The following is a 17,717-nucleotide window of genomic DNA, read 5'->3' as shown; positions in this document are numbered from 1 at the left end:
TGTAATGAATATACAATGGTGATATGTGGAGGTTTCTTAAAGCTAGTTTGCTGCAAAAGGTTCTTTTACTCTTAAATTCTTCAAGCCTGTGCCACTAAACCAAACACTGAATAAGCTCTTGTCCCAGAAAAAATTATTTAATCATGGAAAATGTTGTCTCATTCATATTTAAGGAAAGGCTGGTCACATGACACAAACACAGGTGCTACTTCTGGTCACAGAAGATGAAAAAAAAACGTTCAAATGTTTTTGATCCTTAAGATGAAATAATATAAAAAAACAATCTAGCATAGTTTATTTTCTTAACGTTTTAGAAGGTTTAGTGAATGTATTGCACTATATGACCTTACCCGGAGCCTACCCTTGTCGGATGTGGCCAGTACTACCTGCTGGCGGCAGTGGCTGGTCCCACTGATGTCTAGAGTCTCCAGAGGAATCCTGGAGAGTTCCCAGGTATGTACATGACCATATATTGCTTAGCCTACCACTGTGTCAATATGTGCAAGTTCTATCCAATCCTAACGTGGTTTTATTGCTTACCATGAGCTGAATCCATATGACTGCACTGCTTTTTAACCCCTGAAACTCCCCTGCAGTTTAAAGCTCTCTTTGGAGACCATTAATGAAGCACCTGTGTAGTGGGTGGGGGATCTGGTCAAAACCTTTTATTCATGGACAACATTGGAATAGGTTGTGCACCTTTAAGGCACAGAGCACCAGGATATGATGTCATAATGCGGAATGGGCGGCTGCGGGTGCTGTATTGGGTCAGGCTAAGGCAGCAGGAGAGGTAAATACCTCTCTGTATATATATATATATATATATATATATATATATATATATATCAAAACAAAATCTATAGGCCTACTATGAGAATTCTAGGCTCATATGTGCAAAGACTGTACGTCACTTGTTGATTCCTTACCCAAACATTATCTGAGCTCTCATTTGCATATGCCTGCAATGTTACACGTAACTTTGGGGATAGCAAATGTTTGGATATTAACATTCCCTAAGTATTTTTGGTATATAGGACATGTACTAGTCTCTACAAAGAACATAATTGTTAGATGATCCTGGCTGCAATAACTATTTATTCTCTTAAATGTTAAGAATGAACTCCTCTCTTCAAGGAAATGTTTATTGTAAAAGACATCTCTGGTACAAAAAAAAAAACTTTGATCATCCCATAAAATGTTTTTCATATTCCATCCATCTGTTAACACTTATTCTGTTAGATTAACCCTTTTTAGTAAAAAAAAAAACATCTCTAAACCTAAACATTCAATGCAATATATCCTTATTGTTTTAGAGTATGTTAGATCTGTTGATATAAAGTAATATACAAACTTTTAATATTCGCAAACGTACTATAAATGGACATTCTTTCGCTGCAGACCATGAATTTTAATTTTGAAGCATAATTTAGTTGGAAAGATTCCCAGAATGTAACATTTTATGCTGACACTAGTGTATATGTGATTAGATTGACATAATCTACATGAAGTTATTTAATGGATCAGCAAATCCAGGGACAAAAATATACTAATGACACATTTGTTTATATGTAGGTTGGCCACCTAATAAACTGTAGAAATTAACTAAGTAAAACAAGCCTGTTCGGTTGTCAATGCACATACTGTGTATGCTGAAAAGTAATATAAAACAACTGATTATTCTTTTCCCGTGAGGCAGAACCCAGATGATTCTTCCATCACGCATTCTCCATGTCCATGTCTATTTCCATATTGCACCAATGGAGTAACACAAAAACCTGGGGCCCCTTGCAAACTGCGTTGGGGGCATCTTCCCATGTATGTATGCTTTTTTGGCTCTACATAGCTGTGTTCCTGGAACATGTAAAATTGATGATCACTTATGTTCACTTACATAGCATTCACACAGCAAGTACATAATGATTGTACAGGGAAATCTCACCGTAACACTTTCCTATGTAGTCATTATCTGCTGTTAGTATTTTAATATGTCATATGGCTTAAATCGTTCAGGCACACACTCACACAGTGAAATGTTTATATATTATACAGACTTATCGTGGTAGTGGCATGCAGTTACTTTCTTGTATACATCTCAGTTGTGGGATGGCCAGAGTGCATGATTTATTAATTCTATTAATGCCCTTGCCTATAGATTTATAGCCAAGCTTGGCAGCACACATAGCTAGTGAGGAAAGCTACTTATGAGATGTTTATATATGCTTCAAGTGTACAGATATAACGAATACATTTTTATGACCATATACCATATGTAGCAATATAAGCAGCAAGCTCAAAAACTCAATGAGAATGAAAGATATACGTACATTTCATTTTTAATAAAATTGGTGTATGTAAGGACTACAACTCACTTAACTCACTTCACTTAATGAAGAGCAGGGTTAGGCAACAACCAGAGTTGCCTGGAGCAAGAATACATTTAAGGGGAATATCTCAGTGCTTCACTCATACATGGAGAGACCCTCAGATTGAGTGTAAGCAGTGAAGCACTGTGGGGCCCTTCTAACACTGTATACCCCTGTTAAGAGGCGACCATGACAACAGACTTTGTGATGGACATCTGACTGTACTTTCACACAGGGGTGAGCCTTTGGTACTGGCTACTGGGTGCAGGATTTCCTTGGCTTCCCTATGGGTAGGTGTGACTGTAACGTTGATCATCTGTGATTGCCCACCATTTCCTGTTAATGCTCCTCCCCTTCTAAACTATGGCCATCCCTTCCTTTTAATGCTCCATCCCATGAGAATCTCTGTGAACATCAATCAGTTTACAAGTTTGCATGCAGGAAAAAAGTTGTCTTCTTTCTCTGGTTAAGAAATAATGCCAAAGCACTACTAGTTGTATGCATTCAATATATTCAGTTAAATAATAAATTATCCCATCAAAGCCCACATAGTTTGGCAGACCAAACATTTGCGTAAAATCTAATTAAAATTAATCTGATAGAATTTTATTTATTTTGAATCGAAGAACAGACCAAGATCTGAATGGGTCTTATCTGCTGGCAGGGTCTAGGTTTTTTTTTCCTTTGATTGAAACCTGCAGGCACCTGTCCATGCTCAGCAGGCTAATGTGTAATGAAGGGAAAGCCCAGGCCAAGAAAAACTTTTTTGCAATAGCTCTACGTCAAGTAAATAATGTTTTTGCTTTAAAACACAAATTCTAGGTCAGCTCTCTTGCTTTACACGTATATATATATATATATATATATATATACACACATACACAAAAACATCCTAGACACTCACACTAACACACTTCCATATTGAATCATTAGCACATTTACCCACACACTCCATACAGACCAATACACAGACATTCACACTAACACATCCTATGACATACCCGCACAGGCTACACTTGCAAAACATATTTACACATACACACTTACAATAACATACCCGCACACACATACACACACACTCTATCATACCGAGACACACATTAAAACACACAGATTCCACTCATTTGCCTATTCTTCAATGCAATCGCCCTACATGTGCAGGGCCATTCAATGATACATGACGCCACTCATCCCCACCTACTCCTGGAGTCTTAGTTTTAGTGGCATGTGAGTGCAATGCACCCCTCACACCCATCGTAGTGCTCCCCTGCGTGTCCATTGCTGAAAAATTGAGGCATATTATTTTGTGACGTTGGTTGGATGGGCAAAGATAAGACACGGACATCTTCAGAACATCTATGAGCACTCGGTTTCTTTCATTAACATGTGTCAGTCTTATTCATAAAGTCAACCAAGCAGTTTATTTCAAGAGTGGTAGCCTTGAAAAAAGGGGCTGTTTGCCCTAATGAGCTATCAGCACCCCTGGTGGGACATTTGGGCTTGAGCTGTAAGAAAGAGTCAGCACGGACATACAAAAACATGAAATAAAGTTTTGTTCAGTATAACTTTATACTTCCTATCACAGTTGACAACATGGGCTGTAGACTCTGAAACCTCTTAATTTTTCATTGTAGATTTTAACACATATGGAGTGATTTATTGTGCTCGTAATTGAGATGGGATTTGTATGGATTAACAGGCTGTCCAAATGCTTGCTCACACAATAACACATGTTTAAACGTACTATTATTCTGAAATCATTCTAATATTACTATGGATTTTCTTATAAGGAATCTAACAGCAACATTATGTAAAACAACCTTTTGAGGTGGAACAGAATACAAATTACAATTGCATCCTTCATCCACCTAAGAGACAGTTAAAGTTAACAGTATGAATTTATGGGCCCTTATTTCAGTCAAAGCGTATAATTTGCATTAACACAGATCACAAAATGCCAATTCCTGTCATGGAAACCTAAATTGTAATTTATGCCCTGCATTTTAGTCCATATATGTACCCTCCAAATGCATAACCTTTTATTCTTGATTGTCATATGATTGTTATTGTCCAAGTTCCTCATTGTATCCTTATTGATAGAATCGTGCTGTGACTGCAGTACATGAACATTTTACCACCATCTCCGAAAATTAAATTAGGTTGCTGCTTTCAGTAACCACCTCAAGGTAATTAACAGACAAATGAAAAAAGAATGGTCTGAGCTGTGTTGTACCCCACGTGCAGCGCTTGTCTAATTTGCAGTCTGTCCTTCAACCAATTTTCCATACAAATGCAGATGGTTTCTCTTAGCTCTATTACACTTAGTTTGTACCGTGTGGCAACGCATCAAACACTTTTGAAATCTCAAACAAACCACATGTGCCACATTTCCATGGTCAAAATTTCCCTGGTATAATATAAAGGTTTGTTTGACATGATCTGTCATCCGTAAACGGTTACTTCTGATTTTGTTTCCATAATACATCGCCTATCATGCACCTCACAGACGGCAAACATTTACGATTTTTCATCATAACATTCGATGTGCAACACTACTGTATAAATGTAACGCATTAAAAAATACTTTCTATTTGACAGTGACATTTAAAATTAGGAGGCTAAAATAATTACAAGGACACATGATATGGTCTACTCTAATATGTATGCCTGTTAGCCAATATCAATTATGTGCTTAGCTATTTTAATAGCAGTTTGAGTTCTCTTAAACCAGGGGTAGCCAAGAGGCTAGAGTGTTTCCAAAATTGCAACTCCCAAAACTCACGGTTTCAGCATCACCAAGCATCATGGAGCATGGTAATCTATTAAAGATGGAGATATGCTGACAACGATATACCAGTGCAATTAATTACTTTATCCTGATGGACTGCTCATCTAAATATGTTTAGTATTTACTATACTTACTGTAATTGTGTATAGCAAAGTGTCATCTTACTACCTTATTTCTGGAACTCTTATAGGTTCTGTAGTCACTCTATAGCCTGTTTCTTGTCCGCAAGGGGTTCATTGAATTGGTCTTAAAGATATTAAGGCACAATATTATAACGTGTTTATAGATTCCTTTTGAGTATATTCTATATAATGATAACTCTTACTTAAACTTTTGAGTAATTTTATTTTTTTCTACAGTGTTTTACAATCTGACTGCAGTGGTTAGTCTACTTGTCTACAACCAATGTACTTAGATAAAAAATAACGGTAGCTACTTCCTAATGATGAAGATGGTGACAGCAAAATGCAAGAGCTGTTATATCTACAATACCTGCACTAAGAGGGAGATTCAATACTTATACAATTATATATTTGAACTGCATAATTAGTAAATTTGCTAAAACTTTACACTTTTCACATGCATTATAGTTTATATAGAGACATTTTCAGGTTTTTGTGAACGTGGCCTTTGTCTTATCACCAGAGAATAATAATAATGTCTACAGGTACAAAACATACATGTTCAACAAACTATGAACAGTAGTTGGTAATGTATTCCAAGGTGCAGGAGAATCAGTACAGTCAGAAAATCAGATTTATATTATTGCTTCTATCGTATTGGATCGATTACTCAAACAAATGAGTTGGAGCATTATTACAAATTATCATAGTCAGCCTGGCATTGCTAGTGCCTTTTTAACCTGATGAAAGTGAATATGTACTATAGGGTACTTACAATAGTAATAACAATAGTAATAGCAAACTGAGTGTAATTGCAGTGTAAGTCTTTTCAGCGGACATTCCAACCAATTGCCTGAGGGCAACCGGAGTCCCTCATTTTTAAGTAAAAGGTAATTAAGTAACTACTACTAAAATTCCATGCATAACTGGAACATACAGGCATACCTTATACATACCTTATACAGCTACTCATAAAGCACCAAGATTGTTTAATAATAATGTCCCTTAGTTGTTGAGGCCGTATTTTCTTTTCTCAGTATGTGTGTGTCTACTAAGCCTTTTCTATGGACAAAATATGACACATTAATAAAAAGAACTGTGAATACATGTGAAACTGTATTGTTTTATCTGATGACAGTGGTCTCTTAAGAACTATGACATGAAACGCCTGTTGCCTTTTGGGATTTGTATACTCAGATATATGAATGCTCAGTTAAATGGCTATTGTCTTCTTTATTAAGCTACTGTAGTGTTGCAAGTCTAATTGTTCACATACAAAATGGATTTTAAGCTCATAACCATTGCACAACGCTGTGGAATATCATGGCACCATATAAAACAATAAATAATAACTACCATTATATTTAGGAGGTAATGCAACCAAACCACTCCTTTCTATTCATCATTCAAATACTGGGCTACAAAGCTTACGTTTCCAAGCGTGTGATATCACAAATATGACACCACTGAAGCCAATTAACTTTTTTACTGATAGACATGTGCTTATTTGCTTCTTGTCAGTTTTTTTCAAGCAAGTTATTATTGTGTAGCCTGGCAACAATATTAGGGTATAATAAATACATTAAGACAATGATTCCCCCTGCATATTTTCCACAGAAAAGGACATTCCCCAAACCGTTCCCACAAAGTTGGAAGCATAGCTTTGTCCAAAGGGGACATACCCATATATTTTGGACAATGCTATGCTTCCAACTTGGTGAGAACAGTTTCAGGAAGGCACTTTTCTATTTCAGCATGAATGTGCCCCAGTGCACTAAGCAACGTCTATAAAGACATGGTTGGGGGGAACCAACTACATATTAATGTCTATGTATTTAGAATGCAATGCCATAAAATTCAATGCTGGTATAATGGTCAGGTGTACAATACTTGTTTCCATATAGTGTATTAAGGTGAGCTTGCACTCATCAGTTGAAAATAATTGAAAATACACAGAATGTTTGTGACACTCATAAAACTGCAAATACAACACATGCCCAGATGTAACTCATTTGTTCAAATACAATACATATCCAGAAAAATAGGATTCGAACGTAAGTGGGACAAGTTGCAACATTTGAGGACCTTGTAGCTGTGCTCAGATGCATTGACTCACACTTACATCCCACCACCGCTATAGACCTGATTATCAGTTAGCTCACTGCATTATACTCATATTGCCACCTTTATAGTATTGCCTGTAGCAAATGAAAACCATCATGGCGATGCTTAAGCACTTAAGCAATGTCACCATACTGTGTTATTATGGAAGTAACCTCTAAGTTGTATAATTTTTTATGTTGTTGTGCAGTGTAGGTAATATGCACAGTATGTGGTTGTGTTCACTGTCATGAATATACACATACAGTATTACATATTTTGTTTTTAACCATTTCTAAAAAAAAAAAAAAAAAAAAAAAAAAAAGAGCATGCATTGAACATATAACATATTTTTAAGTACAAATTAGTTGCCCCTTTCCTGTGTGAGGACCTTCTTAGTGAAAGTTTCCTTTGCTGATATGACAAAGTCTTGGACTGAAGACAAAAGAGTGGTATAGTCTGCCCCTCAAAATGTACACAGAACATCTAGAGTTCTATTACCTTTGCCACTTTGGCCATAACTCCTCAAATGGTTACATGTATTAACATAGAACCTTAAGGGTCACATTGTGCTGTAAAAGAAACATATTTATGAACCTTTATTTCACTTATGATCCAAACCCTTTTACAATATACAAAATGCAAAATACAGGTGTCCAACACCTGTAACAGAAGAACCTCCCAAATAAAACAAGCCAAGGAATTTTACTACCTGAGGTCAGAGGTTATCCCAGAGAACCCATAAATATTGCCTATGAGTTTTCAACAAGCAGCATGGGTTCAGCATCCAACAATAACATTCAAAGGGGTCTGGAATCTGGTTTATACACTCAGTTAACCGAGACTTATTTAAAGCAATGAAAAAAGATGAAACTGTAACCTCTCTATCATTAACAGAAAATGCTTAGAGCCTGTTCCATATCCAATTTTACTACATCATAAATTCTCTAATGAAACAATCTAAACTTGTGATAATCTGTAGTTCTTAAGAAGCGAAGCTGTTACTACAGCAATTAATATTGATGTAATGTTATGCCAATAAAATAACATTAGGTTATTGAAATAACAATGTAGAACTCAGCGCAATATGGAATTTTACTGTTAATGCTAATTTTGTGTAATTTTTATGTCTATTTTATGGCGAACATTTATGATATGGAACTCTATTTGTGTATCATGCTTCAAATTACTTACACAAATTACATACACAAATGTGTATAAAATTTCTATAATGCTATATGATACTTTATATATTCCTTAATTTTCCACCAGAATATCTTTAATATATAGAACTCCTCTGTGCTTCAGTATTTACATTAAATTACATTAGAGCTCCAGAAATATAAAGCTATTACAACAGAGCAGAGTGAAAGTTAGCCATAACATTAAACTTGCCTGTATACAAGATTGACAATTTTTGAAGACACATTAAGATAGATTTGTACAGAAGCAGAAGGGGACCCTGCTCTTGTGAACTTATAATCTATGAAAGTGGGAAGAACAGATGGTTTCTTTTCATAATACAGGTTTTGTTGTTGAGTTGTGGGTATAAGGAGGATCATTCTATAGTTAGAATATCTTTATACTTTACAAGGAATGTTTTGGATCAGTGCCATATTGGAATTTAAATTTTCAAACCAGACATCCATACAGAGTATCCATTTGGACAGTATATTTCTCTTGACGCTACTGAACATTTCAGTATTGAGCAGTGTTCACGGAACCTAGTTGTTGTTTTACATTAAACTATTTCTTTAGTATTAATGAAGAATCACCAAGTGACAGTGTTTGCTATGTGTAAATTCAGCAAACTTGCTTTTTGATATTTGTATACACTTTGTGTGATATCCGAAACAACATTCTGATTGCCGCCTATCACTATTCTAAATTAGGCATGTGTATTTACTTACATATTGATTTTATTATAATAACAAAATATATAGTATGGCCATAGATTAAAACTTCATACAATGCTAATTGCCCTTATGCAATATTGCTTTTATTGGAATTCAATAAAGTAATAAAAACAAAAGCATCAGTTAACCCTATAATTATAATACACTTCAAAGAAGATAAACTTTCAGTATCCCTTTGGCAAAGAGATTAAGCTATAGATTTATAGACTATAGCTACGGTATTATTAGGCTGTAACGTACAATGACGGTAGCGACCCAATGTTATGATGTAGCAACAACAAAGTGGGATGGATATTTTGCGGCAATGCTTTTTGCCTTTTAACATCAGGGACATAAGGAGGCAAGGATATAAAAATGTACTATGCAACAGTTTAAGTGTTATTCCTAACACTTTATGTCTATGAACATGTGCTAAGAGAGAGAAAAAAATACTATTAAAATAGCTTTTTACATGTTTCTAAGTAATTAAATGTAAAATTCCTCCAGCCTGAATTCCAACGGCAGGAGCGCAAATGGTTCTTTTCAACAGACTCATCTCAAAATATACATAAAATGATTTACAAAGTTACAGTACCCCATAACCTTGCAGTAAAACTATAAAAGTATATATATATATTCTGAAAGCAGATACTCTAAAGAGCTGAATACTTACTTGCACATTATTTAGACATGATTATTTTGTGGAATATCGTGGTCAGCAACAATTTTCTAAATCATTTGAAAACATGAAACAAATAAAGTTGTGACTGAAATAAACCAAAGTATTATGAAATATGTACATTCAATTGGTTCTGAATGCATAAGTACCAAGCACATGTATACTTAATCATGAAACAGTCTTGGCCTGTAGAAATCCCTTTGTTATATCAAGTGCTGTAGAATCAGACTAAAACACAGAAAAAAGCTATAAAAAATATATCAAGACTGACTCCAGTTGGGAAGCCATAGTAATCAAATGGGAAATTACATGTCTAAAATGTCATTATTGGTGCCTCACTTTCAAAGTAATTTATATAGTGATACATAGACCTAAAGTGTCTTTATTTATGTCTCAGCTGCTAAATATGTTTAGTTGGCGCTACTCAAAATTTGCCAACCCCTGGTTTACCAGATGTAAATGCAACATATCCCCTGCATATGGAAAAATTTCTACTGAATTGCGTCTACTCGGTCGGATATTTTTGCTCAACATTACCTAGAAAGCACATTACCTAGGTGGTTTCCAGAATATGTCATATAAAGGCATCCATGCAGTCACAGAATATGTGGACAAGTGTGTGATTAAATTGGGCCACAATGATATAAACAAAAATGATATGAACAATTACAAAAGATAGAACATTCCTGAAAATATATGTGTGTCGAAGACCATGATTATGAATGATATAAGGAAAAGTAATTTTTTAAGAGGCTAGATTCTGTAGTATTTTAATCTTCTACTATGTTTAACTTATTTGTTTAGAATATTGCAAAAAACATGTAGTAACATTATGCTATTCATTGATCCAAAATAGTATTGGCGAGTAGTTATTTTGGATCACCAATGTTGGGCATCATTTCCTCTTTGTTTCGTTTTTGCCACCTCACTTCCTGCCTTGTGCAACCATCTGGAGGGCAGTCAAGAGCAATGAACATTCCCTGCGCCCCCTCTGAGTAGCTCAGCCAATGTGTTTTGGATTTGAAGGCTTTTTCAGGCTAAGCTGAGCCATCTGTCCGAGCCCTGCCTCGATCTCCCAGCAAAGCAAACACGTGTGGCTCATTTATTGTGTGAACTGGCCCGAACATCTTTTAAATCAACACACACATTATGCCAGCCAGGGCCTGCCATGATTTTACGAGGCTTACTTAACCCTTAGTGTATCAATCATCTGATTTTGCCCATTAATTCTCTGGTGACTTATAATTTCGGTTATTAAATTAAACGTCTCTTTCTATTTTGCCTATTCACATAAGAGCTTTCTCCTACTACTTTACATAACGAATTACTCAAAAAACCTACATTCAACATCAAAATCACTATATGTTTCATTAATACAAACAACCACCCCCTTGCTATTGCCCAATGTCATGGGTGTCCAAATCTGCCTGACAGATATGCCTATTTTGACTTGCATTGAAGCAGGTAGAGAATCAAAAATAACTAAAATTTCAAAGGCAATGTATGGGCCAGAAATACGCAGCTACGTCCCAAAACTCACCGACGTAGCCTAGCAACATTAGAAACAACATTCCTACTACTGTTCAATGCTCAATCCCTTTCCAGAAATATTTTATTGCTCACATCTTATACCAGGAACAAAAGTAGACACTGGTCTGTTGTTGCCATAAACTAAAAAAAAACTGAAATTCATGTTTAGTATAAAAAAAACACCTTCACCACTAAATTCAAGATGGAAGACGAAACCCATGCAACTTCATTAGATGTTCACTGAGCCTTTGTTGTACGACAATTAGTACTCCTAAACTTTGATGTGCTTTTTCCCGATGCAGAGAATTTAGTGAACATACCATATTTTAAATAAGCCCACATTTTGAGTTAGTCTGGGAAATTGTTGCTCTCTCTCTTTTTGTCGTTATCTAATTAAAAAAAAAATGTTTATGTTCAAAGAAAGGGTTATTCAGTACACGTTATGCCAGGGTAGGGTACAATATGACTTTGTGAATATTCTGTTCCATTGTTATTATAAACTCTTAAGATCCAAACCTTGGCTTTACTTTCAGCCCAGTGAGTATTTGCTAAAAATAGCCAGCCAAGGAATTCATATTCCCTGGGTACAGTTTGTCTGTGACTTTTCAACTATTCCTCCTCATGGACTTTTATGGGGTCCTATCAAATAACATTTCTTCATAGAAATTCACAGCATGGCGGACAGATATACCTGTTTGCCACTACAGGTATTTAATCCCCCTCTTACAACAAGTGAGGTATGGTATGCTAACTTTGAAATCCATCCATTACCATCACTAGACTGCCGTCTAGAAATATTTCATCTATTTCACTATTAAAAGGGACATGCATAAACATTGATTACAGTTTTTTCCCCCCAAAGTATGTATGGTATACACCAACATATTGTATTGGAGATCTGGTCTCGGAGGAAACATCTCCAAGATGTGGGTTTTTAAGACATCATTGAATGAACATGGTTGTATCCATAAAAATATTTATTCATTCTAACAAAAAAAACTAATTTCTCCCTAAGTCTTAATCTCTAGCTATGAGAATGAGAGATCTGGTAGATGATCTCTAACAGTTTTTCTTAACCCTCTAACATACCTTTCCCACCAGCAGGGGAACGGACGTCATAACCTGGTGGTCTAGTGGGGAATGTGGGGATCTGTGAAAACAATAGCTAGATTTCTCTTCCCCGTCTCCCTCCTGTAGCTCCTAAATGACTGATATGTGGTAAACATTATGGCAGAACACGACCAGATGAGGGACCAGTAGAATGAAGATCAGTGCGGCTGCAGGAAACACAATTGTGTAAACTGTACATGACAAGACCACCTTTAGATGGGGCATGGTGGAATACTTGAATAGCAGCACAAAAATGTTAATGCACGATGTTTTAGTTGCAAAGAGCACTATTTTTGTAAACCACTGCAAGCACAAGTTGCCACTGATATAATGTTACTTTATAAACATTAGAAATAGAGGCAGTTTAAACTTGCACTTCTAGATTTACTCTTTGTTAGTATAACATCTGAAGAGGAAAATACGCTGTGGTCTGGATAGCTGACAACACAAACATACAAAAGCTATTTTTTTTTTTTATACCAAAAGAGTGAGGTCTGTGTAATTAATAAATACGTCATATAAAGAAACAGAAGAGATGGAAAATGACACAGCGGTGGTTTCAAAGATGTTTACAGCCTTAGGGAGGGAGTATATAATATAAATATATTGAAAAAGGGCAGTGACATGTTTAATGGGATATTTACTGGTCAGCCCAACTAAGAGTTAAACTACTTACTTAAAGTTGAGTTGCCATTAGGGACTAATATAACATTGATGTGTTTAATAGGTCAAGATCATCAAGAATGAAAGGGGCTTAATGAGTGACGTTTTTAAGAGATCAGTGGTAGCAAAGTGACCTAGTGATCAAAGTTATCAAAGGAGTTAACTAGGAGAAATGTGACCCGGTGTCGTTGCCATATATCATGCGGTGTAATTACCGGCTTTTCCTAGGTGCAAAGTGACCTGTGTGGTGATAGCATCAGTGAATCAGAGAATCATTATGAGATTTAGTTTTTTTGTTTTTTTTATAGATTAAAGGATCAGTGGCAGGAAAATTACTTAATAGAAAGTATATTTACAAAGTAAAATACCCCAGCCATTTTTGCAATAATAGCGTTCAAGCTGTTAAACATATTTAAAAAAATAATAGAAACCGTCCTGGACTAGGAATAGTCCTGAACTAGCAAAAAGCCTCATTTATTGTATACATTTTAGTTTTTGCCTTTGTGTTCTAAAGTAGATCTGATTAAGAAAGAATAGCACAGAGATACAAATGTATTGCTGCTAGTACAGTGCTACCTATATCCCTAATATATTTTTTTTTACCCTTTCGCAAGTGATTCCCAGTCTTATTGTTTACTTTATTAGCAGAAAGCTTGATTTTGAATGATAAATGCATAGTTGCTTTATTTTTCTTTTTTATGTATAACCCATGGCAAGATATGATGACCCGCTCTATAATCTCTTTGTCCTTAGTAATTGAATCCAGTTCAGAAAGTGACATCAGATCACAGCCACTTGTCTCACACAGTAAGCCTTTTTCCTATATGCTGCAAACCTCAAACTCCAGCGTCTCAGCTTTTTTTCCTATTCAAAGTTGGCTCTGCTTATTCAAATCAGCTTTGAAGTCTAGCATCTTTCTGCAAACGGCTGTCATGTTACCTCTCATTTACATAGTCTGTGTGATGCTGCACCGTGCTTTCCAAGTCTTAAATGACTATTTGTCGAACCCTGTAATGTATTTGAACATGCCTTTGTCTCGGGGCTGTGTATATTCGTTGATGTTGTGTATATTCTTTCTGTATGGTGTGATTGTCTTGTCTGGCAAACTTCCAGGCATACAGATTCGGGTGAAAGACAGCAGCAAACTGGCTTTAACTTTCATTGCTTTAAACTCTCTGTATAAATACACTTATATAAACCGAACCTGAAAATAGCATGAGCAAGTCGGCTACACACTGGGTGGTCAGCAGAAAAATAATTACAGAAATTCTTATCCATTTATAGTATGCGTGTCTAAACTGTCCGAAATCTCAGATTAACGAGCTGGATTGAAAATAAAATAAAAACAATGGTAATTTTGGCATTTATTCTTTTTTTTTAATTTTTTTTACGTCTGGTGTTTATATGAGTGCCTTTCAGCTTGATGGTTTCTATAGAATGAGATTTTACGACTGCAGATTATCAAGGCAGGGTCAGGCCGTGGTGGGTTTGTACCTCCTATTGATATAGGGTTTGTACATCCTAGGATCACCGCTCATGTTTTCAATGAAAGCACTGCACCTCCTGCTTTCAAAAGAAAATTGATACCTTCTGACCACAGATTATCAGTACTAACTGCAAATTGTCCGAAGCAGCTGGGTTTCTCTATAACATCTAGAAGTGATCTCTGTGCTCGGTTTCTACATCATGTTAAGAATGTCTGACATCAAACAGATTTGGTAGCGCATAGGAAGTATGTTGTTGGGACAGACACAGTAGGTACCATTTCTAAAAGCAGCTTGAAAAAGTGCTTGTTTAATATATATATATATATATATATATATATGTGTGTGTGTGTGTGTGTGTGTGCTAAAAATGGTCTAGAAAACTTAACAACAAGGTTAATCCTCCACAACAAAGAAGACAATGGCAGATTGGACAGACATACATATACTGCAGTTATGGGGTTGCTGGAAAAAAAGAAACTTTTCCCGCCAGATTCTACCTATGCACAAATAAGCGCATACACAAATCCTCATATATCTCTCAAACAGGCTTCTTAAAATGTCATAGTATTTCCACCAACCTAGGTTAGTTATTTTATTCTAAATGTGTGTGTGACGGGGAGTATGTTTAAGCTTTGTGAACATACAATGGCCATGTAGAAACACATCTGCGAGGACAACCTCTTTGACTCTAAGCAAATAGCAGCTGTTCCTACATGTTACCTGACAGAAATTATTTCTAGTGCACGCTGCCCTTTTTCGCCATTTTATACTTTAAAAGGTTCTTTTTAACATTTCATTGTGGAGATAAAAATACGTCTGCAGCTGATTTGTTCATGACAGTGAATTTCCTTGTCATGTTGCAAAACCTAGTAATTGTGCGATATTAACCTGATGATGACAGCTCGATGGTGCCGGACATGATACATTTCTGTTCATATAAATACAAACATACACAGAAAAAAAAAGTTAAACACACCGCTCAACTGGGTATGTTTGTTTTTTTTATATATATATATTTTTACACAATAATAAATGCAATGGAAAAATTGTAGCTGATGCAAAATATTTTAAGGGGGGGATTTGTAGTGAATATTTAATGTAAAACTGGTGGAAATTTTGAAATATAGGAAAATAAATTTCTGAATGAAGAAAAATGAAGGGAAATTGATGTAACCTTAACCATCCCTTGTATGCTACTTTTAGAAACTGCCCATTCTGCAACTGAAGAGCTAACAATCTAATGTTGGTGGTTTAAATGTTTGGTGATAAAGTCATCATTTTCAGTTGCTTTGGTATTTTACATAATACAAGACGCTGATTTCAATAATAACATTTCCCCCAAAAAATAGCCTTCTCGGTCCATTTTTAACCCACATATTACATTGTAGTCTTTAGGTAATGTTTTGGATCAGAATGCCTCACTTAAGAGAACTTTTGGTGGGGATGTTTCTTTAAATATTTGCTGATTTTATAAACCTTGTTCCAAGTACCTGTACATTAGCCATTCTACATCTCATGGCAACCTCTCCAAAAATACTATGTGTTGATTCAATATTATTATTTTGTATTCGTTATTATTCATTTAAAATGAGTCTGTAAAACGAAATAATGCTATGATAGAATCATTTTATGCAATAACTCAAAACCTTTGTATGGAATCATACATTCATATGAGAGCAGTGCAATACATATCTAGCACAGTTTTGTGTAGAAACATGGTATGATATAACAAAAACTTTTGTATTTCATGGAGAAACACATCTACATGCACGTGGGAGTTTTGTTTGTAAAACTGCCAAAGGAGACGAAGTGTGAAAGTGCATGATTAGAGAAGAGAGATTGTTTATTTTGTGGTTTTTCTCTTACCTTTTGCCCGGACCATCCAGACTGCTAGTTAATACAAAGTTTTCCTATCCTTAAATAAGATCCACTGTTAAAAGCAAAGAACCATGAAGATGGAGTGACCTTGGCTAAATCTGTGTCTTCCATTGGGACAGTCAATTCTGCAAAGTCAAGCACCTTGGAGATACCTGAAATCAGACTTTCTCCGCTGCCTGTCTTCTCAGTCCAAGAACTGTCAGAAGTTTTAGCTGCTTCAATATATAACTGTAGCTGATTAACATAGGTGTCTCTGGAGGCTTGTCATTCCACTCACACAAGACACCATGCCTGGACTATTCTTTACATAAATGAAATGCTCTTCAAAAAAGTCTCATTGTTTCATTGTGATATGCTCCTTATAAATCCTTCTCAGTCCTTCTCCAGATTTCTTTTATTCCTTGGTGTATGGTGGTGATTGGAATTAAGGTACCAGCTTTTTAGGAGTGTAGGATTTTCTCATTGCAGGATTAATTATTTTTAGCAGTAGTCTAGAGTTTAATCTTTCTTCTTCTTTCAGCCACCCAGAACCTTGCTGGAAGGAGAAAACGAGTTTCACTTGAAGGAAGGGCTGGAGGTGGGAGGGTGAGTGTGTATATAAGTGTGCATGTGTGTGTGTAAGGTTTCTGACTTTTTTTCTGAGTTTAATCTTTCTTTTCTCACTAACTCCTCCTGCTGGCCAATATCTGGTTACTGAAAAATTACACATTTTAACCACTTAAGTGCTGGAGTAACCAGCGACATGACTGTTTACAGATTGGAGTAGAAATCGATAACAAATATGACATAATGATCCAACAATCCGAATACAGTCTGGTTAAGGAGCAAAGTGACTTAATGAAAGTGTCATGTTAACATATATCTTACACAGTCACTCACATCATATATATCTGATATCTGAAATTAACCAACATTCATGCTTGTTACATTTTACACCTTTTTTAAAAATAAAATACTCTATGAACTAATAAAACAGAAATTCTCCTGCTGTCATAATAACAATATACTTTAACAGGGTGTTTTGGCTACTAGGACATGTTCCCTGGGTTTAGTTGATTATCCATAGTGGTATACTAAGCATAACAGCAGTGATCTGTTTCCC

General features: G+C 35.7%; 1 protein-coding gene across 1 annotated transcript in view; it reads right to left on the bottom strand.

The window, feature by feature from the left end:
* NRTN (neurturin) overlaps positions 1-17,228 on the bottom strand; it is a 40,044-nt gene extending 22,816 nt beyond the window's left edge. The window contains exon 1 of the mRNA XM_053462369.1: positions 16,604-17,228. The gene's annotated coding sequence lies outside the window, so the exon portion shown is untranslated. The remainder of the gene's footprint in view (positions 1-16,603) is intronic.
* Positions 17,229-17,717: the final 489 nt, after the last annotated feature.

This window comes from Spea bombifrons, chromosome 1 (genome assembly GCF_027358695.1).
Source record: "Spea bombifrons isolate aSpeBom1 chromosome 1, aSpeBom1.2.pri, whole genome shotgun sequence".
In the NCBI taxonomy this organism is placed as follows: Eukaryota; Metazoa; Chordata; class Amphibia; order Anura; family Pelobatidae; genus Spea; species Spea bombifrons.
This window is presented reverse-complemented; position numbering and strand designations above follow the sequence as displayed.